The 23,279-nt window shown below is 47.5% G+C and overlaps 1 pseudogene; it reads left to right on the forward strand.

Annotated features, from left to right (window-relative positions):
- Positions 1–373: 373 nt before the first annotated feature.
- The window catches only part of LOC111974557 (splicing regulator ARVCF-like), a 113,300-nt pseudogene continuing 90,394 nt past the window's right edge, over positions 374–23,279 (forward strand).

The following is a 23,279-nucleotide window of genomic DNA, read 5'->3' on the forward strand; positions in this document are numbered from 1 at the left end:
CTGTCTGAGTCTTGGCCAAGTACATTTACGTGATTTAGATGAACTTTCTTCCTCAGTGGGTCACCGTATTATAGCTGAATTCTTTCACGCAGGCGGTTTTCCCCCCCTCATATGAAGTGCAGTGAGTGAAGGATACAGAAGGAGTTTGGAGAGAAAGGCGTGGAGTAGACGGGTAAGAGTTGGTTGATAATGTGTGTAAAAACTTGCAGTGTGAGGTGCCCCTCTCCTGTTTTGGGGGCCAAACTCTGATATCCCTCTTTCTCCTTCTCTCCTCTGGTTGATGGGGTGGTGTCAGAGCAAGGCTCTCTGTATGCGTGTGTGCTCCAGCTGTGTCTGTCTCTCAGCCCCCTGCCCCTCCTCCTCCCACTTCCCACTCCCCTGTCAGGAGTTTGCATCGATGCTGCAAGAGGGAGTGAGCGAGAGTCGGAGTCCGAGGGAGAGCAGAGTGTTGAGGCTGCTACACTCAGAACACCACAGGGCAACTGCTGCCTGTCTGGAAACTATTCACCATCACCCCTCCTCCTTCACCATTTTCTCTGAAACTCCGGGTTTTGTTCCTCTCTCTGGGTAACTGTTGTGCTGTTTTGTTTCTTCCCGTCCTTTACAGTAGTCTGACTCGTCAGAGGCGAAGGAGTTTTTAGTCTCTTTGGTTTGTCCAGAGCGGCTGTAGTCTACTGTCCTGAACATTTCAGCGTCTCTGCTGAGCAGAGGATAGACTAAGCTTTTTTTTCTCCCCCTCTGAGCGGATTTGGAGTGTGMGAGAGAGGGAGGGGAGTGTGCGAGCGTGCGTGTCAGCGAGAGACAGCGTGGGGAAAGGATGGCTGCCTGCCTCTGAGCTGCGTCTGCGCTCACGGGTTAACTCACGTCAATAAGGAACAAGAGACAAGCGAGGAGAGAACTTTTTGGAAAGAAGGAAATTGCTTTGCTTTCTTCAAGGTTTAAGAAAGGGATTTGAACAATGCCTGCTGAAGTGAAACAGGTTAGTACTGTGATTACCCAATTAATCTGTCTCTTTCCTCCCCTCTCTCTCACGCTCTCTCTCTCTCTCTCTCTCTCTCTACTTCTGCTGTGTTTTCCTCTTATATGGTCGTTGTGCTGGCTGGTAGATGGTTAGATGTTTCATGTTTGCTATGTGAGGCTTTGTTGTCGGAAGGTCAAATGATACATCCGCTTCCTTAAAAAATATCTTCAGTAGCTGGCAATAGAATCACTTTCATGCATTCTTGTCCTTCAGGAGGAGCATGTCCATCTGTGTGTGTGTGTGTGTGTGTGTGTACTAGTCTCTACTCCCTACCGGGTTCTTCTCTTGCTCATCCTACGTAATGAACTATTTATTTACACTATTTGTAGGCTGTAGTGCGTTCTGAGAAGCGCGAACCGATATCCATAGACGCGTCTTCTGTCTGGTGAGCAGTCATCAGTACGATATATGGGTAACCCACCCACGTTGCCACAGACTTCCAGTCTGTCAGTAACATTCTGATTCCCAGATGATACACATATCGACTTCCGTTGATGACACGCGGTAGCCCTATGTAATGTCTTGGATCACATTTGGGGTGAGCGGTGGAAGTTTCTCTGTAACAGGCAGGGTGAACCCAGGWCTGGATTTATAACCTCCCTGTAAAGGCCAACCGAAGAGGTGGTTGGGAGAGGACAACCATTTCAGCCTTTTGGTTTTTCCCAATAAGGCTTCATTTCAAGTTACATTTTATTGTCACGTGCAGGAGTACAGTTAAATGCCTTTCTTGCGAGTTCTTTCCCAACAATGCAGTAATCAATATCAGTAGAACTATAAAATATATTAGAAAAAAACACAAGAAATAAGAAGTAAGCTASAGTTTTCCAGGGTCTGTTCCAGGGTCAGTGCAAATACCATATTTACAATGTGCAGGGAGACRGGGGTATGGTTACTAAGCACCAGGATGTATGATAAACAGAGTAGCAGCAGCAGCATATATGATGATTGTGTGTAAAAGTCAGTAGGTACGTGTAAGCAAATGAATGTGTGAGTGGGTGTGTAGAGTCCTGTGAGTGTGCATACTCAGTGCAACAAATAAAATAAAAGGGTCAAAGCAGCAGGGTTGGGGTCAATTCCTTTTCAATTCCAGTCAATTCAGGAAAMATATGGAAATATCAATGTTTTTCAATGAGGACAATTTGGAATTTGGTTTGCTTGCTGAATTCAAATGTAATTGACCCCAATCCTGCAATGCCGATAGTCCATGTAGCCATTTTGTTGGCTCCGTTACCAGAGGAATGTGCCTTGTTAGTAGTGGGATTTTTAGTGCCTTTGTTGGTGTTTTATAATATATGATTTGAACGTGTATCCTACGCTGTGAGAATGCGCTTTTCTCTGCCAGGCTTGSCAGTGCTCAGATGATATATTTTTTTAAATGAAAATAAAAATACTAGATTGAGATTCAAACAGGCTAGCTTTGAATAAAGTCAACTACTCATAGTCAGCTCCTCTCATCCCAGAKCCCTGTACATATTGGGATGGGGTAGAGGGTGGAGTTAAAAAAAAACCTGGCCTGGCAGAGAGAAACATTCTGTCAACTATCCACTTTGCTGTGATAATCTGTTAACGGCTGCCCTGTGGACGGCGGATACTTGATAACGGGCTGTAGCCAAAATGAAAATAATTGTATTTTCTTTCTAACCTTGTGTTCTTTTCACCTTTTGACTCCCTTGTTTCTATACTGTGTGTGTGCTTCCAGTAATCTTACGGGGGCTTACTCATCCGTGACACCCAAGTGTCACCAACGTGTAACCTCTCTAGGGAGCGGTCCTAAAATGGAGTGTAGATGTGCGGAATGCTGCGTGTCCCTGACCTCTGTTGCCGTCAGAGATGCCTGTCATTCTTAAGGGTGCGCTGGCATCATGACCCACCTCTGCCAACCTTTTCTATCCTTCGTACTTCAAAATCCTCAGTGAGAAGATCACCTGCTGAAAGGGGTGGTTGTCCCTGTCACTCCCTAGGCCCTAAATGAATGGGTTACCCAGGGGTCAGTGTTGTTTTTGTTATGGTGTTTAAGGAACGTCTGCCTTTTTTTAAGGGCAAGTGGTTGAAGCTCTCTATAACCCCTGACCTCCACACCCATCGCTGAGCTTCAGCTGTGATGTAACCTGTGGGGATCTGGTATCTCAGAATTTATTTCTATATGTTGAAGACGTACAGTTCTGTGATGGTCTGGTCAGGCTACACAGGCTGTAGATCACAGTGCAGAGGGCAGGCATGGGGAGTAGAGTACTGCTGCACAGATGTTCCCGTGCCCTGAACCCGTCTTAAAGCAGCAGTAACTGCAGCAGGGCTTATGTTAAATGAATCCCGGTGAAGATTACTCCCTCAGCCRTCAATTACTACTGAGGACTTGGTCGGTCTGACCATGTCGGAGTTATATTTAAACTTGCCTTATTTAAAAGTTCTCTGCAGACCAAAGGGTTGCTCCCTTGCTTGGAATAGCCTGTGTTGCTTGTACAGGCGTTACGTCTCACCCTGGTGGAGAATGGGAGATTTCACAGTGAAGGAAAWGGAAAATATTCAGAAAAGCCAATAGTAATTATCTTCCTCTGAGATCTACAGTTGCAGAATCTCACTYTGTGTTCCAAATGGTGTCCTATTCCCCTTATAGTACACTTCTTTTGACCAGCGCTCTATGGGCCCTGGTCAACAGTAGTGCACTATAAAGGGAATAGGGTGCTATGTGGAACACACAATACTTTTTTTTCCTGTCAATGGCTGAGTGGAGAAACCGCCGGAGTGACAAAATAATGAATCTAGAATTCAGCCAGAGACGTAGTGTCTGGTATTAAGTGTTGTGGACTGTSCGTCTCAGGCAGCTTATGGGGGTMTCACATSTATTAACGAAGACTTCCCTCCTCAGACTCTGTATGGTTCCTGGGTTAAATTAAAACCAACCATCCCTCTATTGATTTCCATTCCTCTCTCTGTCTGCTCAGGCTGCCTCTGGTGGAAGGCAGCGCTCCTCTGTTCTGTCTTCTCACACCATCCTACAGATCACTATTTGAAGACATGTAGAGCATGAGGAGCGCCATTGTTCCGCCACAATCGTACACTAAAATATCAGTGACCCGAATGTGCAAACAGTGAATGGCTGGTGGAGATGGAAGATGCCCAGGGATGTTGTTTGGGCATAAGTGCTGTTCTAGCAGCAAGGGGGAGTTTGGYAGGGAAAGGCGAGGCTTGTAGATGCCTGGTGACTCCTTCCAGGTGGCATGGCCCGGTTCCTGCCCTCCCAAACCCTTCCCACACCTTATCGCACAACCCATGTGACATACACTTCTCCCCATCCCTCCACCCCTCCAACCAACCCCGCCTACCTACTTGGCCTGGGTTGAGTGGGTGCCAGGYCTGGGTAACTGGAGCTGGACTTACGGGAACAGCTGACCCGCCTCCTCACACTCCCCTTTCTGGTACAGACATTTAGAATTAAAATACTGCTGGCCTGGCCATCAGGTATCTGGAGTGTCCTGTGATGTTGCAGGAGGGTCAGGGGGACATGCCATGCGCTTCTCACCATACCCAGGGGGGCGCCACAGAGGCCACGGCTGCGCTCTCGTAACCCATTTGGCAGGCTGACAAGGTGACCGATATAAGCCTAGCCATGCCTGGCCTCGCTCGCTCACTTACTACCCCACTCACTCTCTCGCTTACGGACTCCCCTGACATGTATCGTCTCTTTGGGGCCTGGTCAAAAGTTGTGAATAGGGTCATTTTAGAATGCAGACTTGTACAGCCTCTGCTTCTCCATGCCGGCCTCTGCTTCTCCCTGCCGGCCTCTGCTTCTCCCGCGGTCTCTGTCAGCTCCCTGCCGGTCTCTGTCGCTCCCTGCCGTCTCTGTCAGCTTCCCTGCCGGTCTCTGTCGCTCCCTGCCGGTCTCTGTTCTGCTCCCTGCCGGTCTCTGTCTGCTCCCTGCCGGGTCTCTCGTCTGCTCCCTGCGGTCTCTGTCTGCTCCCTGCCGGGTCTCTGTCGCTCCCTGCCGGCTCCTTCTGTCGCTCCCTGCCGGTCTCGGTTGCTCCCTGCCGGTCCTCGGTCTGCTCCCTGCCGTCTCGCGTCTGCTCCCTGCCGGTCTCGGTCTGCTCCCTGCCGGCCTCTGCTTCTCCCTGCCGGCCTCTGCTTCTCCCTGCCGGCAGCTGCCAAGCTTTCGTCATTGGCTGATGGAATTAATAAGGTGAGCCGTGAAACAGGCCTGGAGATGGATCCTTTCATATCCGTCTTGTGTCGGGGGATAACAGATGCAGCGCATGAATGAGATTGTTTGTTTGCCTTATTATCTGTCTGTTTTCCATCCACCAGACTAGAGCAGGCCTGTTCAACACTGTGTGTGCGTGCGCTGTATGCGTGCATACATTCATGCAAAGCCTATATTACACATTGCACTGTGTTTTGTCGGTTACACTTTGAAAAGCTAAGCCTGCAACCTCCAATGGCTTGTCAATGGGCACTGGGTGATTGAAAGTGTTGTTTCTTTCTCTCTTTGACTGAAATAAATCATTAAGATGAGGCCACAGAGACTGAGTCAGCTTACACACACACACACACACACACACACACACACACACACACACACACACACATTACTGAAGGGGAGTGACTGAGGAGCAGCCATTGTGTCCCCTGCAGTGTTTATATACTTAGCGTACCCAGCCTGCTCTAGGGATAGGGCTAGCCCTGTTTCCGTGGGAATGAGAGTAGTAAGTTCCTCCTGAAATCTCCTTGCCTTCAACACCATAAACACTCTATGTGTGTGTGTGTGTGTTTCGGGGAATGAGAGTCTTCCTCCATTCCTTTCTCCACCCGTCAGGCTGGCTCGATCTCTCTGTCCTGTCCTGCTGGATCCATGCCTGCGACAGACTTGTTTTGGATCTGGCAGATAACAGGGCAACAATCGCCAGAGTAGGCAGATAGAGGTCCCGTCGTAGCCTACCTCTGTCCTGTAGACACCAGACAGGGAAGGGGGTGGAGAGGGATGCGCGGAGAGTGCAGGGGGGGGGGGGTGATGGAGCTCTGTGTCTCCTCTCTGATGACAGGTGACGAGACTGGATTATTGGGCCTCGATTGCTGTTAAGTTCTCCTTACATCCCATTTCCCCAACTCTATCTGCACCCCTATGCAGAGGCTGATAAAGAAAAGATGAAAGGTTTCTCCGTGTGTGTGTGTGTAATTGGTCTATGCGGCTGAGGGAAAAGGTGCATATGTGACAGTTTTTGGGCAGAGCCATTGCTACAGGAGTGGATGAGGACCTCAACCCTGAGCTCTGTGATTAATGACACTAGCAGGCTGCAGGAGTTTGGTAGCCAGAGTCCTGTGTTTACCTTGTTTCATTAGCCCCCCCCCACATCTCTCTCTAGCCCCCTCGCTCTCTCTCCCAGAGAAAGGCAGTGGGTGCATACCAAATGGCACCCTATTTCCTATATAGTGAACTTCCCTCAGTGCACTACTTTTGACCAGGGCCCAYTGAAGTGAATATGGCTAGGGAGCCAGTTGGGACACAAGCCAGTGTTTACTCCCCGTCGTGGGGAGCTACGGTCGTGGAGTCAATGGTGATGCATCGGTCAGAAGGGCAGAAGAATCCGACGCTCATTGACGTCATGCTGAAATCCAGATTTTCCTCTATGCACCACTTACGTAGCCCAGTACTCGAACTCAAGAAAACACAGAGTAAGGAATGAATGTCCCGCCTCGGAAAAAGCCAATCTTCAAGTGCATCAGAGGGACCCTGAAAAGATAAACATATCCGGAGGTAGCCTATATGGGATTAGCAGGGGATTGACGTGATGTGCCACTTGTCCTGAGYAGCACATTAGCGTTGCCATTGACCACAGCGATCGATTCAGAGATTAAGTAGAAATTTATCCCCCCCCCCGTTCTGTTCCTCCCTCTGCATTCATTCTGCAGAGGGAGATATATAGAACCCCCTCGCTCCTGCAGCTGGGGACCTTTTCGAGAGGGTCCCTGAGGGGGGAGGTCAAAGTCCTCATACGGCTCCCTTCAACCAGAAACATGAGAACAAATGCTTACCCCCAGCTCCCCCCTCTAACACCAACCACCACATACAACACGCCCCCCGGGGTTTGAGACCAGACCAGAACTAGAGAAGAAGAAGCTCCGCTTGCGATCATGTTTCYTCTGGAATTTTTGGATGATCCGTGCGATGCACTTCCTGCCTGTGATGACGGCTCCCGAAGGAAGGTAGTGAGTAGAGGGGCGGGTACGGACCATCGATCCATCCCTCCATCAGGCCATCTGTCTTCTGGCTGCTGTCTTCTGGGATTTAATGCTCCCCTCTGACAGCTCTTTAGCGGGGCTCTGTAAGCCTGGTCTGGCACTACAGATTAGCACAGAGCCATGTGGTGTAGCACAGCAACAGCATCGGGTGAGCGAGGGAGGGCTCTCTACTCAATTCTGTGTATAAGTAGGTAGTGTTTGGAATGATCACAGCATCCCGACTGTCTTCAGGCTTTTACTCYGTCCCAGTCACCAGCCTGAAAGGGTTTTGTAATGTCCATCGTTGGCAACAACACTCAAACTGTCTTGACGGACTAACTCAACCCATAGATTGCAGCGGTTGGTTTTGTAACGTTGGCCTGCCTGGTCATTATGTTGGAATGCGGACGTTTTTTTGTCACTTGCAGAAGGAACAGAAAGGCAGTTGAGATGTGTTGATTGGTTCCGGTGGTTCATTAGAATGCTGTTGGAAACCTCCCTCCCCTTTCGACCCAAACAATGAGGCCCGTTACTGGTGGCAGAGGTCCAGAGAGTCGGAGGGCGAGAGATGAGAGGGGGAGGCCACAAAGTCAGTGTCCCCAGGCCCCCTCTCCCCTTCAGCCAGCCGCCCCAGCCACTTCCACCGTTCAGGCGGCACAAACACATGCCAATTAATTAGTGGCAAGAGTTCAGCCTCAGTCAGCCWGCGAAAAACTGCCTTAGAAACCCATGAAAGGGAGGAAGAATTTTTTTTTTTGTCATTTCTTTAGCATACGGATACATTACAATGGTTCCTACTGTCCTAACTATAGAGGCATCCAGATTCCGGGCCAGCTGTCATATGTCATTACGTGTGATGYCACTGCATTGTTACTCATCTCCTTATCTTCTCTTGATATGGGCGCGGCRCGTGCCCAGAGGGCCCCCGGCAGAACAATGGAGCGACGCGCCAGTCACACATTCCTCAAGGGATGTATTGAGTTGTCTAATGAAGGCAGACTTGCATGCTTTGCTCTGTAATGGCTGCCGGGTGGATCATTCCTGGTTCAGCTACAGTACATGCCGCCACCRCCCTTAGTTCAGCCCTCCACCCTCCATGTTTTTAAATTAGTTTGAAATCTGTAATGGGAAGTGGAGCATGGTGCAGTTAGTGGTGGCGCTGGTACTGTGCCAGCCACGGACAGGTCTGTCTGCTGAAGTGAAGGGATAGACAGAACAGGTGGCGGCACGTAAGTTAAGACCACCCGGCCCAGGCTGGGTTGTTTAGAGACTGTGGGAGATGTCGGCCCACTCATGGCCTTTGTTATGTCTGTCAGTAAGACCTCCGTTAGAACCAACTTCTTAAAAGGGGCACTCATTGTTGTTCTACAAGTGAATCACGGTATTGTTCCGTATTCACCAAAATAGCTTCCAGTACTTTCATGTCTGGCAACTGCAATGTCTGTACCCAGGCTCAGTCTGTACCCCTTTGACTGAGTGGGATAAAATATGTATTAGAAGAATGATATTCCCATTTTATCTGCGCTGAAACAACATCCCTGTTTAGACAAATCACAGCTTATATTTTCGTAGCTGGAGCTTTTGGCTGCCGCCGTCACTACAGTCTGAGCCTGTATTTATTTCCCTATGGCTGGTGCTGCTCTMGGTTGCCGTGGGTTACCAACTGACATGCCGAGACGATAGGGAGGCCCTCGGTCCATTTGGGGGGGTCAGGGGCCGGACAAAAGGCGCCTTTCCCTCCAAAATGTGGACGTGTCGACGAGTTCGCACGCAATAAACCCAGCTAAGGTCCTCAAAGTTAAGCAAACAAATCTTGTTGACACAGACCACCTAGAGTTTCCCCAGATTCTTTCCATCATACTTCAATACAGTTAAGAGACGCTTTAATCCAATAAGACTCACTTTTCATCCCGGCAAGCCCCTCCCTGTCCATCTGGGGGTTTGTTCCTGTCTGTGAAAGAGTGGGAAGTGAGCTGGTGTGTGTGTGTGTGTGTGTGTGTGCGCGCTCCTCCACCACTTTACTGTTTCTCTGGCCTTAAGGGCCTGCGGGGAGTGTTAGGGGGTCACCGAGCAGCCAGCTAACATTCCTCAGTCTGGCTTCCAAGCATTCAAACTCTGCCATCACCTCTCCCCAGCTCTCTTCCTTTCTTCCTCTTTTTTTCAAGTCTCCCTTTCTTTGCCCCGCTATTTCTCTCTCTACCATCTCTCCTCTGCAGCCCCTCACGCGCCACGTCTCTTAAAGGCCATTGGGAGCTAATTGAGGCTGGTGGTCTCCTGGACATGATCTGGAGTGGGACAGGTCTGGATTAGGACAGGTCTGGAGTAGGACAGGAAGCGTATGAATGCCCCCTTGTACATGGTATTAGTGTCATTAAACGTCCAGCCAGGAGTCACGGGAGACGGGAGTAGAATCTCGCTCTCATGTTCTCACGTCACTCATGTTAAAGCCTAACAGGATGATAATGGCCTCTCTAGCACTAATGAAGGCCGTAGGATTCACCCAGTTTTGGCTGGATCTATTCTGTCTACTGTGTAATGAGAAGAGGACTTCTCATCGCATCTTTATCTAGAGACATTAAAGAGACTTATGTTCAAGTGCAGGCTTTTGAAATGGGGAACATTGAGCTACTGTATAGTCTGTGCGTCTCTGTGGAAGTGTTTTTGTTTGTCGTACTGTATGTTGTGCGCCGTTTATTTCCAGACTCATGCCTCACTCTACAAATGTCCCAAGCRCGCTTCACAATACAACCAAAGTAGAACAACTAGATAGATCTATTTAGTTATTTACACTACTCCTCAAGAATCGTCCGAAGAACTCCAGAGATGAGACCGACCAACTTAGACGGGAAGTTTTCAAAGAAAAGCTATTGTCCACCCACCATGTTGTGGTGTGGAAATGACTTACTCACAGAGTGGCTATATGTCCGTGGTCAGAACAAGGCATTGGACACCTGTGAGACAGTGCACCATGGGCACTCGCTCACACGTTCTGTACACACATGGACCTGGGCTCCCCAAGATGCAGCCTCAAATTATAGCTGGGCCTCTCCTGTGCAATCACAAGCATACAGTCTGCAGGGCTAGGTCATGCCAGCTCAGAACCCAGAAGCCACACAGCACAGCATCTCTGTCTGTCCGTCCGTCCGTGTGTGTCGCTCTGTCCGTCCGTGTGTGTCGCTCTGTCCGTCCGCGTGTGTTGCTCTGTGTCTGTCTGTCTGTCTGTCTCCAGAACTTCACCACCAGAAAACCTAATTAGTTCTTCTTCTTTTCCCAGCACACAGATGTGCCCCTCTTTTTGATTCCACAGCCCTCTCATTGGTATTGAGAAGCACTATACTGTGGTGAGTGCCCTCATGCTGAGTGTTTTGGAAGGTAACGGATGGAGGGGGTTTAAGGAGGGGGGGGGGTGTAACATGCCAATCTGTATGCGGGACACTTCACAGGGTTCCCCCATGTGAACTGGGGTATACTGTGTTCCGGGTTGCATCCTCGGGAGGGGAACTGTGGAAATAGGCTGCTGTAGATGCTCCACCCTACAATAGTACTGCAGACAACACCTTCAGGGCTGAGCCAAAGCCTGGGAGATGGGATGTAGCGAGCCATGGATTCTATAGCTGTTTCATAGAATATGTTTGTTGTGCAAAGTATGGCGCGTGTATGCATTGTGTCATTTGTGTGCTCGGATGCAAATGGAATGTGTATATGTGTGTGTGTGTGTGTGTGTGTGTGTGTGTGTGTGTGTGTGTGTGTGTGTCAGTACGTGAGCGTGTATTAGTGGATATCTATCTACGCGTGTGTGTGTTGTAGACACAGCGAGCTGCGCTAACAGCAGCACAGGGGACAGCTTGTTGTGGATCTGAAATGGGTCATCTCCCTACAGCTCCAGTATAGGCGAGCTCTCGTTCTCACACTGAGGGGAGAAGCTGCTGTTCCACAGGCTGGGATTCTCCTCCAGAGTAGGGCTTTACCATCAGGATACTTGGCTGGTTGCACACCTCCCCGGATAGCTCTACCCTCACCTCTTATAGCATGACACAGTGAGTCCCATGAGTTGAATTTGTTTTGGCTTATATTGTGGCTTTCTTGTGCGTCTTCTCCTTTCTCTTGCTCTACCATCGGAGCATGTGTTTCTTCTTGACCGAGCGTCGCACCTCTTACGACATTGACGTACAAACCATTTTGRGTTCGTGTGGCGTTTACTGTTAGATCAGAATGATTTGTCTTCATCTAACTGTATGGAGATCACGCGTCTCATATCTGGCAGGCGAACACTCTTATGATGCACGTTTCTTCCATCAAAGAGCTGTGTTTGTGATTGTGTTTATCTAATGGGCAGGACTCCCATGGTTGACACTCTGGCTGCTGGGATATCTGCCGCAGTTGAAATGAGTAGGACAGCCTTGATGACGCAACAGTCCTCTGCGTTGTCGCCGAGCGCGTCTGTGTTTTTGTGACAGGAGGGTGCTGTGAAGGAACCGATCTCTTTCATGCCCTTTTCAGCTCTGTGAGATCAAACCCTTGTATCTGCGCTCCAGGACGTTTCATGTCCAAACGTCTGCTGTGTGTGCATYCGTGCCCCGCCTCAGCCTAGCTCTCTGAAGAAGCAGGATGAATCGATGTGACAGGTCYTGATTCCAAACACTTACACAGACTAATTTCCCTGGTTTGATACATGGGGAAGCGTTTTTTTTTTGGTGGTTGCCTCCGGAATGTCGTCAACATTATATGTTTTGATGGCGTTTTCCTCTCTGATGAGGATAGCTCAGTATACTGTAAGTGATACCAGTCTGTGCTGGAGCTTAGAGTTCAAGGAGACGCTATAGAGTCATATTTACTGGATGAGGTCACTGCTTTTACTTCAGAACTCTCTGGATTCAAATCAGATTCAATTCAGGGATTACTTTTTATTCTAGTAAAATAATCCAGGGCTGACTAACGTATTTTTTTTCTTCATGTAAATCTATTGAGAGTTGACGGGGTACTAAACAGCACTAYGAGTTTAATACCTCAAATGAGTCATGTGATTCATGTGACGCGCTCCTTGTCTTTGCTCAGTCATATGTCTGGAAGCTTCTATTGGATGGTTGTGCTTAGGGGTATGCCAATGGAAAAGGCTTCAAACATCCGCCGCCCAACCAGTGCTATGTAGTGTCCTTACTCTGTTCCTGCATACTGTTAGGAATCCCCCTGTCGTCCTGTGTTTTTTTCTTTTCCTGTGGGATTAGAACGGGTACTAAAGACATGCTGGCAGCGTGCAGGCAGCAGCCTCTCAGTAATGTGAGAGATGTGAGCACCCTGTAGCCATATGGGGCTGTGAATTCCACTGAAGTGTTCCCTAATCTCCTCAACATGGGAGGAATCTGGAGGCGTTGTTTTCTTCTTTTCGGCAGACAATATCAACCTGTGCTTCTGCTGCGCACCACGTGGGTCCGGGTCTGGGTCTGGCACGCGGTGTTGATGCTGCAGATCTGGCTCCTGTAGCGCCGTCTTGTAGGGAAAGGGGAGGGGTGGATGGTTGGGGGGGGGGGTGACTGGAAGGGCTTGGAAGCCCTCCTCCTTCTCAGAATGTCGACGTAAAATGGAGAGCGTGTGTCTGAGTTTGTCTCGCTCCTATCAATGATGTGATTGGTCTCCTGAGAGTAAAACAGTTTAGCGGCCTAGTGTAGCGGCGCTGCTGCTGTGTTGGGAAGGAAGTCCTTGAAGGAGTTGCTAAATGGCTGCTGATGGTTCAAGGCTAACGGACGTTAGCTGGCCTCACGGTACTGTTTCAGCTCTTTGTCTCTGTGATCTCTGCTGTAATTATTGGAATCTGCTGTTATCTTGGCAGAGAAATGTTTTGTACCTGGATGCCCAAGCATAGAAATGGATTGTTGTTCAGTTAGTACCATGGGATTAGATTTAGCAGTAATCCAACAAACTATTGCTCTACTCACCCTGAGGACGTGTTTTTGTAGCGTCTGTTGTTGTGGTGTTCTTGGTGTGATTCTTATTACCTTTGAGCAAAGGTTACAACTCAGTTTTCCACTTTAAGTTAGTGAAGATATAGGTTTTGTTTATTTGCTATTGGCGAAAGTCAACAACGATATCCTCAACTCCTGTTGTACAAGGTACCTTTACTAGGAGTGTTGCCATATCGTTGTTTATTTGACTGTTATTGTTTCTGGCAGAGATATTTCCCTGGGATATTTGATAGTGAGTCAAGATCAGAGTACARGGCATAGCTACAGTGCATTCTGAAAGAATTCAGACCTTGACTTTTTTCACATTTTGTTACATTACAGCCTTGTTCTAAAATGGAAAAAATAATTTTTTCATCTAATCAATCTACACACAATACCCCATTATGGCAAAGCAAAACGTTGTATTTTTTTTTTGGGGGGGGGGGGTGTATTAAAAATAAATACCTTATTTACATAAATAAGTATTCAGACCCTTTGCTATGAGACTCAAAATTGAGCTCAGGTGCATCCTGTTTCCATTGATCATCCGTGTTATTTCTACTTGATTGGAGTCCACCTGTGGTAAATTAAATTGTATGGACATGATTTGGAAATCCACACACCTGTCTATATAGGTCTCACAGTTGACAGTGCACGTCAGAGCAAAAACCAAGCCATGAGGTCAAAGCAATTGCCCGTAGAGCTCCGAGACAGGATTGTGTCGAGGCATAGATAGGGGGAAGGGTACCCAAAAAATGTCTGCAGCATTGAAGGTCCCCAAGAACACAGGGCTCCATAATTTTTTAAATAGAAGCAGTTTGGAACCACCAAGACTCTTTCTAGAGCTGGCCGCCCGGCCAAACTGAGCAATCGGGGTAGAAGGGCCATGGTCAGGGAGGTGACCAAGAACCCGATGGTCACTCTGAGAGCTCCAGAGTTCCTCTGTGGAGATGGGAGAGCCTTTCCTGAAGGACAACCGTCTCTGCAGCACTCCACCAATCAGGCCTTTATGGTAGAGTGGCCAGAAGGAGGCCGTTCCTCAGTAAAAGGCACATGACAGCCCGCTTGGAGTTTGCCAAAAGGCACCTAAAGGACTCTCCGACCATGAGAAACAAGATTCTCTGGTCTGATGAAACCAAGATTGAACTCTTTGGCCTGAATGCCAAGCGTCACGTCTGGTGGAAACCTTGTTACCATCTCCACGGTGAAACATGGTGGTGGCAGCATGCTATGGGGCTGTTTTACAGGGGCAGGGACTGGGAGACCAGTAAGGATTGAGGGAAAGATGAACTGCGCAAAGTAATTGGAGAACCTTGATGAAAACCTGCTCCAGAGCTGGGGTGAAGGTTCACCTTCCAACTGGACAACGACCCTAAGCACACAGCCAAGACAACGCAGGAGTGGCTTCGGGACAAGTCTCTGAATGTCCTTGAGTGGACCAGSCAAAGKCCGGAACATATCTGGAGAGACCGGAAAATAGCTGTGTAGCAACGCTCACCATCCAACCTGAATTGAGCTTGACAGGATCTGCGGAGAAGAATGGGAGATACTCTCAAAATGCAGGTGTGCAAAGCTTGTAATGTCATACTGTCGCTGTAATCACTGCCAAAGGTGCTTCAACAGAGGTGGACTTGGATGCAATCATTCTCCGCTACTCTAGGAAATTCACTAACTTTGTACATCCCAGTGGTTTCCAAGACCACTTGCATAAGCGTCGATTTTCTTCCTCTRTTAAATTGAACTGTTATGGTCTCTGAAATAGACATATTTTCATCAGCTCCTGAGGCTATTGTTCTAATATTCCTCTGACCCCTGGGCTCCACTCCTGTGTTCCKCCCCTCATTGAGGCCCCAGTGGTTTAGACAACAATAGGCTTTAAACATTCACCATGATTGGCTGTSACTGAGGCTGGGGCATTCCACCACTCTAGCAGAGCAGTCCATCTGTCCAGAGTAGTTTAGTGGTTGGATACTAATCTGCACTGCTCGAGGAAAAAAAAAATCATTCTGACCCCAATGTTTCCAGAAAATACAAAAACAAGATTGTGTTCTCCTAGTATTTGCTTGCGCTCATTTTGTAATTTGGATGGTGCCTGGCCGGCATGGCTTCCATCCCAGCTAACCAGTTGCTGGCATTCAACATTCAATGTTGATGCTCTTGTCTTGTCTTTCTTTGTTCAAGTCAGACTTTCAGCTTAATGAAATAGAGAGAGAATATCCGGACGGACAACTGACTCTTGTCACTGAGACAACTGATGGCTCTATGGTAGCATTGCAATGGCGGAGGGGTATGGCTTGATTGACACTTGGTCTGTGCAGTCAGTCTGGGTGGTTTGGTGGGTGGTTTGTTGTTCAGGTGATTGGGCCCTGGTCTGGTGGTGTAGTGATCAGGTAATTGGGGCCTGCGGGTGAACAGATGCTCAGAGTAATTGCAGTAAAAACTAGGAGAGCTGAGGAGAGTCTCTGAGGGGAAGGGGGGGGGGGTGTGCAATGCGGATGGATCTCTGAAGCACTGAGGATGAGCTTTGCTCTCTCGGGTCTAAACCCTGCTGGAGTACAGAGGATGTGTCTGAAATGTCATCCTTTTCGCATACCGCCCAAACAGATCCCCAGATGATGCAATCTCTATTGCACTCAAACCTGCCACCTGGACAAGAGGAACACCTACAGTGTGTGAGAATGCAATTTGTTGATCTACAGCTCAGCTTTCAACACCATAGTGCCCCCCAAGCTCGCCACTCATGAAGTGGCACCCTATTCGCTTTATATTGCACTTTTCACCAGAGCCGTAAGGCATTGCACTATAGGGAGTAGGGTGCCATTTCACACACAGCCCTGGTCTACCTAGCCTATTCCTGATTGACAGAGTAGGAGCAGCCTGCGTGCCCTACGCCACACTGGGCCTRCGTAATGATGTCAGAGGGTGTGTCAATCCAGCCAGGGATCGGCAAAATGGCCGCCACATGACACCGTTGAGGAATGGTTTGTTCAGCCTCTCCAAAGARTATTCAGGGAGTCGTTTTTACAGGACTCTCCTTATTGCTGAGGTGGGAGTCGGGGGATATCCTATTTCTCCTGTGTCTGGCTACTCTGACTAGCACCCAGTGACTATATCAAGTGTCAAATTACTGACGCCTTTGAGATTCCTCCTTTTCTTGCTGCTCTGTGGGGAATTGGCGCAGTCAGACCAAGACCCCTTTATTTATGTAGTTTACATTCCTGCCGAMGTTTAAAGGAAGAGGGATAATACCAAGGCTTCAATGGGACAGGATGTGTGAGTGTGCGATMAGTCATTGCCGTGTTTGTGTAGTGTGTACAGTAATTAGCCTTTCCCCCTCAGTCACGTCACTGTGCTTTTTGAACTTCTGCCTTGATTTGAGAGAAGCTGAATTGGGTGCTTTTGCGAGAGCGTGTGTCTCTGATTCTCTATTGGCCCATAAAGCAAACAAAGAACTCTGAAGTTGCATTCCGTTTCCCAGAATCCTTTTCTCTTCTGCCTCCAAATGTGCCACTGCTCATTTCTAAGCCAACCCCCTAGCAGTTGTTCTCATGGTTGAGGGGGTTATGGTTGGAAGAGCATCTCTTCTAAGTAGTGAGAGGGGTTGGCAATACAGTAACCCCACTGGGCCAAAACTGGCTGAATCAACATTGTTTCCACATCATTTCAACCCCAAAAATRGATGTGATGATGGTGAATCAACGTGGGGAAATTAATTGGGTTRGCGAAAAGTAATCAACGTAAGGGCGTTTAGTATTTTTTTTCACCCAACTTTTKATYWAKWTTTTTTCAGAACAATGTACATTAGTTGACAACTCAACCAAATGTAAATCAAAACTAGACATTGAACTGACTTGTGTGCCCAGTGGGACGCGTGTGTGCCCGGGTGGGACGTGTGTACTAGAGAGAGTGGGAGTGTGGTTCAGGTCTGATTTGCACATATACTGGATTAGTGGCGTTAATATAGAGCCAAGCTTGCCCCAGCTGAGCGTGATGTCGGTGTGAGTGTGTCCTGATCCAGCAGCATTGTAGAAGGGAGAGCGGGGGGAGTTATTTTGGGCTCCCTTCTAGTACTGCAGAGCTCATTGCAGAGAAAGGGGTGAGCGGAGAACACTGCCCCCCCCCCCCCCCCCTCCCCCCCGAGCAGAGCCAGTCTAGCTGCAGTGCTCGCTATGCTCACACCCTCCACTCTATTTTTAGGCTGCAGACAGTGTGTACTGCTCCCCCCGCTCAATCAACCCCTATATCTCCCTGTATGGCCCAGAGCATGTGCCTCGGTCCCAATGGACATTCACACACACACACACACAATGAGCTTCTCCAGTCCTGACCTGCCAGCTAGTTTAAAGGTGATACTACTGACGACCTCCATAGATAAGGCAAACGACTCCAGACTCCTGGAAGTGATACTGTAAGCTTCAGACAGACAAGGCCAGCAGTTAGGCTACGTTCTCTTCAGTTTGTTTCTGTACAGTTGGAAGTGGAGCTGGGTTGTGTATTGTAGCCCATACTGTTCAAGTTTCTCTGACTTCCTTTATGGTAGACTACCAGGCRGCCGGGCCCATCTGCATTCCATAGTGGGCGGAGTCAGAAACCAGGAAAGCAGAATGACTCTTCTGCTTTTCCTTCCCATCTAGATAGAGACTGTGTTCCAAATGGCACCCTATTTCCTACCTAGTGCACAACTTTTGACCAGGGCCCGRGCTATATAGGAAATGGGGGGGCCATTTGGAACACGCCCAAACAGTACCAGCCCAGATTCTCATTGCCGTTGTTCATAAAATTGCTGTACAAGCAATAAAGCGCTTAACTTCACATTTGCAATGCTTTTCCCACTACAGTTATGTTGAGGGATATGTCCGCACGAAGAGGCACTGTTGACGTTATCTGTGGTTGTTCTCTGTACTCCTCGATGACCRCGTAACTTCTGTGTCTATCATGCGTATCTAGGATCAGCCGTTCTCATGGTGGGCGTACCTCACAGCACAGGACTGTATGCAATATCTAGAGTATCTATGCAGGTCAGATGAGGTGTATTCACTAGCGAAGTAGCAGATGTCGAAGTTGGAAAGTACCCAGGGTCCTAAGGTGGAGATGAGACTAAACTGATTTGGCAGCTGCTCGGCGACGGCAGAGGTTAGTGGGACCCTTGTTCCTGGAATTCTGGGTAATTACCCTCGGAGCACACCGGACGTCTCTGTCTAAGGGAGACAACGAGCCGTTCAGCCCTCTCTGCTGCGCCTCGGTTGGTAATCACAGAGCTGAGACATTGGGACGCGGACTGGGACTGCTCCGGTACAGAGTTTTATTCATTAGGGGACACCGCTCGCTTTCTTCCATGTGGTGCTTAATGAATACCACCGAGCTTTTCTGGTGTGTCTCTRTCTCTCTCTTTTTGGCTGGAGGGCTGCTCTTCCGTTGCTCAGTCAAGTGCTTGGTGATCGTTATTATTCTACGCATAGTCCTTGTTTAGCTCACTGTTCCCAAGAACGCCAAGGTGTAACCTGTCTAAATGACGATTGCCCATCGAAATGATGATCAACACCATCATCCCGGACACCCTGGTCCCACTCCAATTCGTATACCATCCCAACAGATCCACAGATGACCCAATCTCTATTACACTGCCCACTCCCACCTGGCCAAGAGGAACACCTACAGTGTGTGAGAATGCTGTTCATTGACTACAGCTCAGCGTTCAATACCATAGTGCCCTCCAACCTCATCGCTAAGCTAAGGACTCTGGAACTGAACACCTCCCTCTGCAACTGGATCCTGGACTTCCTGATGGGCCGCCACCCGGTGGTGAGGGTAGGCAACAACACATCCACCGTGCTGACCCTCAACACGGGGGTAACTCAGGGGTGCATGGTTAGTCCCCTCCTGTACTCCCTGTTCACCCATGACTGCATGMCCGCGTACGACTCCAACACCATAATTAAGTTTGCTGACGAAACAACAGTGTGGTGCCAGGACAACAACCTGTCCCTCAACGTCAGCAAGATAAAGGAGCTGACTACAGTAAACGGAGGGCTGAATGAGTAGGTGTGTAAATACACAGTACCAGTCAAAAGTTTAGACATTTAATCATTTTCTTTARTTTGACTGTTTTCTGCATTGTATAATAATAGTGGAGACATTACAACTATTAAATAACATATGGAATCATGTAGTAAACAAATCAAAATATATTTTATATTTGAGGTTCTTCAAAGTAGCCACCTTTTGCCTTGACAGCTGTGCACACTCTTGGCATTCTCCCAACCAGCTCCATGATGTGGTCACCTGGAATGCATTTCAATTAACTTCTCTAGGGTAGGGGGCAGCATTCGGAATMTTGGATGAAAAGCATGCCCAAATTAAACTGCCTGCTACTCGGGCCCAGAAGATATGATATGCATATAACTGGTAGATTTGGATAGAAAACACTCTAGAGTTTCCAAAACTGTTCACATAATGTATGTGAGTATAACAGAACTGATTTGGCAGGCGAAAACCTGAGAAAAATCATTTCAGGAAGTATTTTTCTTTTTTTTGGTTTTGTAGTTTTCTATTCAATGCCATTACAGTATCCATTGACTTAGGACTCAAATTGCAGTTCCTATGCCTTCCACTAGATGTCAACAGTCTTTAGAAATTGTTTCAGGCCTGTATTCTGAAAAATGAAGAAGTAAGAGCAGTCTGAATGAGTGGACCCTAAAGTGTCACAGAGCTTTTTCATGCGCGACCCAGAGAGTGCCTTTCTTGTTTACCTTTTATATTGACGACGTTATTGTCCGGTTGAAATATTATTGATTATTTAGGCTAAAAACAACCTGAGGATTGAATATAAACAACGTTTGACAAGTTTCTATGAACTTTACGACCTCCATAGATAAGGCAAACGACTCCAGACTCCTGGAAGTGATACTGTAAGCTTCAGACAGACAAGGCCAGCAGTTAGGCTACGTTCTCTTCAGTTTGTTTCTGTACAGTTGGAAGTGGAGCTGGGTTGTGTATTGTAGCCCATACTGTTCAAGTTTCTCTGACTTCCTTTATGTAGACTACCAGGCTGCCGGGCCCATCTGCATTCCATAGTGGGGGAGTCAGAAACCAGGAAAGCAGAATGACTCTTCTGCTTTTCCTTCCCATCTAGATAGAGACTGTGTTCCAAATGGCACCTCTATTTCCTACCTAGTGCACAACTTTGACCAGGGCCCGGCTACTATATAGGAAATGGGGGGGCCATTTGGAACACGCCCAAACAGTACCAGCCAGATTCTCATTGCGTTGTTCATAAAATTGCTGTACAAGCAATAAAGAGCTTAACTTCACATTTGCAATGCTTTTCCCACTACAGTTATGTTGAGGGAAATGTCCGCACGAAGAGGCACTGTTGACATTAATGTGGTTGTTCTCTGTATCCTCGATGACGTAACTTCTGTGTTATCTATGCGTATCTAGATCAGCCGTTCTCATGGTGGGCGTACCTCACAGCACAGGACTGTATGCAATATCTAGAGTATCTATGCAGGTCAGATGGTGTATTACTATAGCGAAGTAGCAGATGTCGAAGTTGGAAGTAGTACCAGGGTCCTAAGGTGGGATGAGACTAAACTGATTTGGCAGCTGCTCGGCGACGGCAGAGGTTAGTGGGACCCTTGTTCCTGGAATTCTGGGTAATTACCCTCGGAGCACACCGACGTCTCTGTCTAAGGGAGACAACGAGCCGTTCAGCCCTCTCTGCTTCGCGCTCGGTTGGTAATCACAGAGCTGAGACATTGGGACGCGGACTGGGACTGCTCCGGTACAGAGTTTTATTCATTAGGGGACACCGCTCGCTTTCTTCCATGTGGTGCTTAATGAATACCACCGACGGCTTTTCTGGTGTGTCTCTTTCTCTCTCTTTTTGGCTAGGGCTGCTCTTCCGTTGCTCAGTCAAGTGCTTGGTGATCGTTATTATTCTACGCATAGTCCTTGTTTAGCTCACGTTTCCAAGAACGCCAAGGTGTAACCTGTCTAAATGACGATTGCCATCGAAATGATATCAAACCCATCATCCCGGACACCCTGGTCCCACTCCAATTCGTATACCATCCCAACAGATCCACAGATGACCAATCTCTATTAACTGCACTCCACCTGGCCAAGAGGAACACCTACAGTGTGTGAGAATGCTGTTCATTGACTACAGCTCAGCGTTCAATACCATAGTGCCCTCCAACTCATCGCTAAGCTAAGGACTCTGGAACTGAACACCTCCCTTGCAACTGATCCTGGACTTCCTGATGGGCCGCCACCCGGGTGAGGGTAGGCAACAACACATCCACCGTGCTGACCCTCAACACGGGGGTAACTCAGGGGTGCATGGTTAGTCCCCTCCTTACTCCCTGTTCCACATGACTGCATGTCCGCGTACGACTCCAAACACATAATTAAGTTTGCTGACGAAACAACAGTGTGGTGCCAGGACAACAACCTGTCCCTCAACGTCAGCAAGATAAAGGAGCTGACTCAGTAAACGGAGGGCTGAATGAGTAGGTGTGTAAATACACACAGTACAAGTAAAGTTTAGACATTTAATCATTTTCTTTATTTTGACTGTTTTCGCATTGTATAATAATAGTGGAGACATTACAACTATTAAATAACATATGGAATCATGTAGTAAACAAAATCAAAAATATTTTATATTTGAGGTTCTTCAAAGTAGCCACCTTTTGCCTTGACAGCTGTGCACACTCTTGCATTCTCCCAACCAGCTCCATGATGTGGTCACCTGGAATGCATTTCAATATAACTTCTCTAGGGTAGGGGGCAGCATTCGGAATTTTGGATGAAGCATGCCCAATATAAACTGTGCTACTCGGCAAGAAGATATGTATGCATTATAGTATTTGGATAGAAACACTCTAGAGTTTCCAAAACTGTTCAAATAGTGTCTGTGAGTATAACAGAACTGTTTGGCAGGCGAAAACCTGAGAAAAATCATTTCAGGAAGTATTTTTCATTTTTTTGGTTTTGTAGTTTTCTATTCAATGCATTACAGTATCCATTGACTTAGGACTCAACTGCCTTCTAGTGGAAGGCAGTTCCTAACAGTCTTTAGAAATTGTTTCAGGCCTGTATTCTGAAAAATGAAGAAGTAAGAGCAGTCTGAATGAGTGGACCCTAAAGTGTCACAGAGCTTTTTCATGCGCGACCCAGAGAGTGCCTTTCTTGTTTCCTTTTATATTGACGACGTTATTGTCCGGTTGAAATATTATTGATTATTTAGGCTAAAAACAACCTGAGGATTGAATATAAACAACGTTTGACAAGTTTCTATGAACTTTACGGATACAATTTTTTGTCTGCCTGTGTTGACTGCGTTTGAGCCTGTGGATTACTGAAGAAAACAGAGGATTTTGGATATAAAGACACTTTATCGAACAAAGGGACATTTATTGAGTAAATGAATGTCTGCTGAGTGCAACCATATGAAGATCATCAAAGGTAAGGGATTAATTTTATCTCTATTTCTGACGTGTGTAACTCTTCTACTTGGCTGGTTACTGTTTGTAATGATTTGTCTGCTGGGCTATGTTCTCAAATAAGGTATGCTTTTGCCGTAAAGCATTTTTTAAATCTGACACCGTGGTTGGATTCACAAGACGTTAATCTTTAAACCTATGTAAAATATGTTTTGTTTTCTGAATTTTTATTATGAGTATTTCTGTATTTGAATTTGGCGTTCTGCAGTTTCACTGGCTGTTGAAGAGGTGGGATGCTACCGTCTCGAGTACCCTAGAGAAGTTAACAGGTGTGCCTTGTTAAAAGTTCATTTGTGGAATTTCTTTCCTTCTTAATACGTTTGAGACAATCAGTTGTGTTGTGACAAGGTAGGGGTGGTATACAGAAGATAGCCCTATTTGGTAAAAGACCAAGTCCATATTATGGCAAGAACAGCTCAAATAAGCAAAGAGAAACGACAGTCCATCATTACTTCAAGACATGAAGGTCAGTTAATACGGACAATTTCAAGAACTTTGAACGTTTCTTCGAGTGCAGTCGCAAAAACCATCAAAGCGCTATGATGAAACTGGCTCATGAGGACCGCCACAGGAAAGGAATACCCAGAGTTACCTCTACTG

Source organism: Salvelinus sp. IW2-2015, linkage group LG15, assembly GCF_002910315.2.
Source record: "Salvelinus sp. IW2-2015 linkage group LG15, ASM291031v2, whole genome shotgun sequence".
NCBI lineage: Eukaryota > Metazoa > Chordata > Actinopteri > Salmoniformes > Salmonidae > Salvelinus > Salvelinus sp. IW2-2015.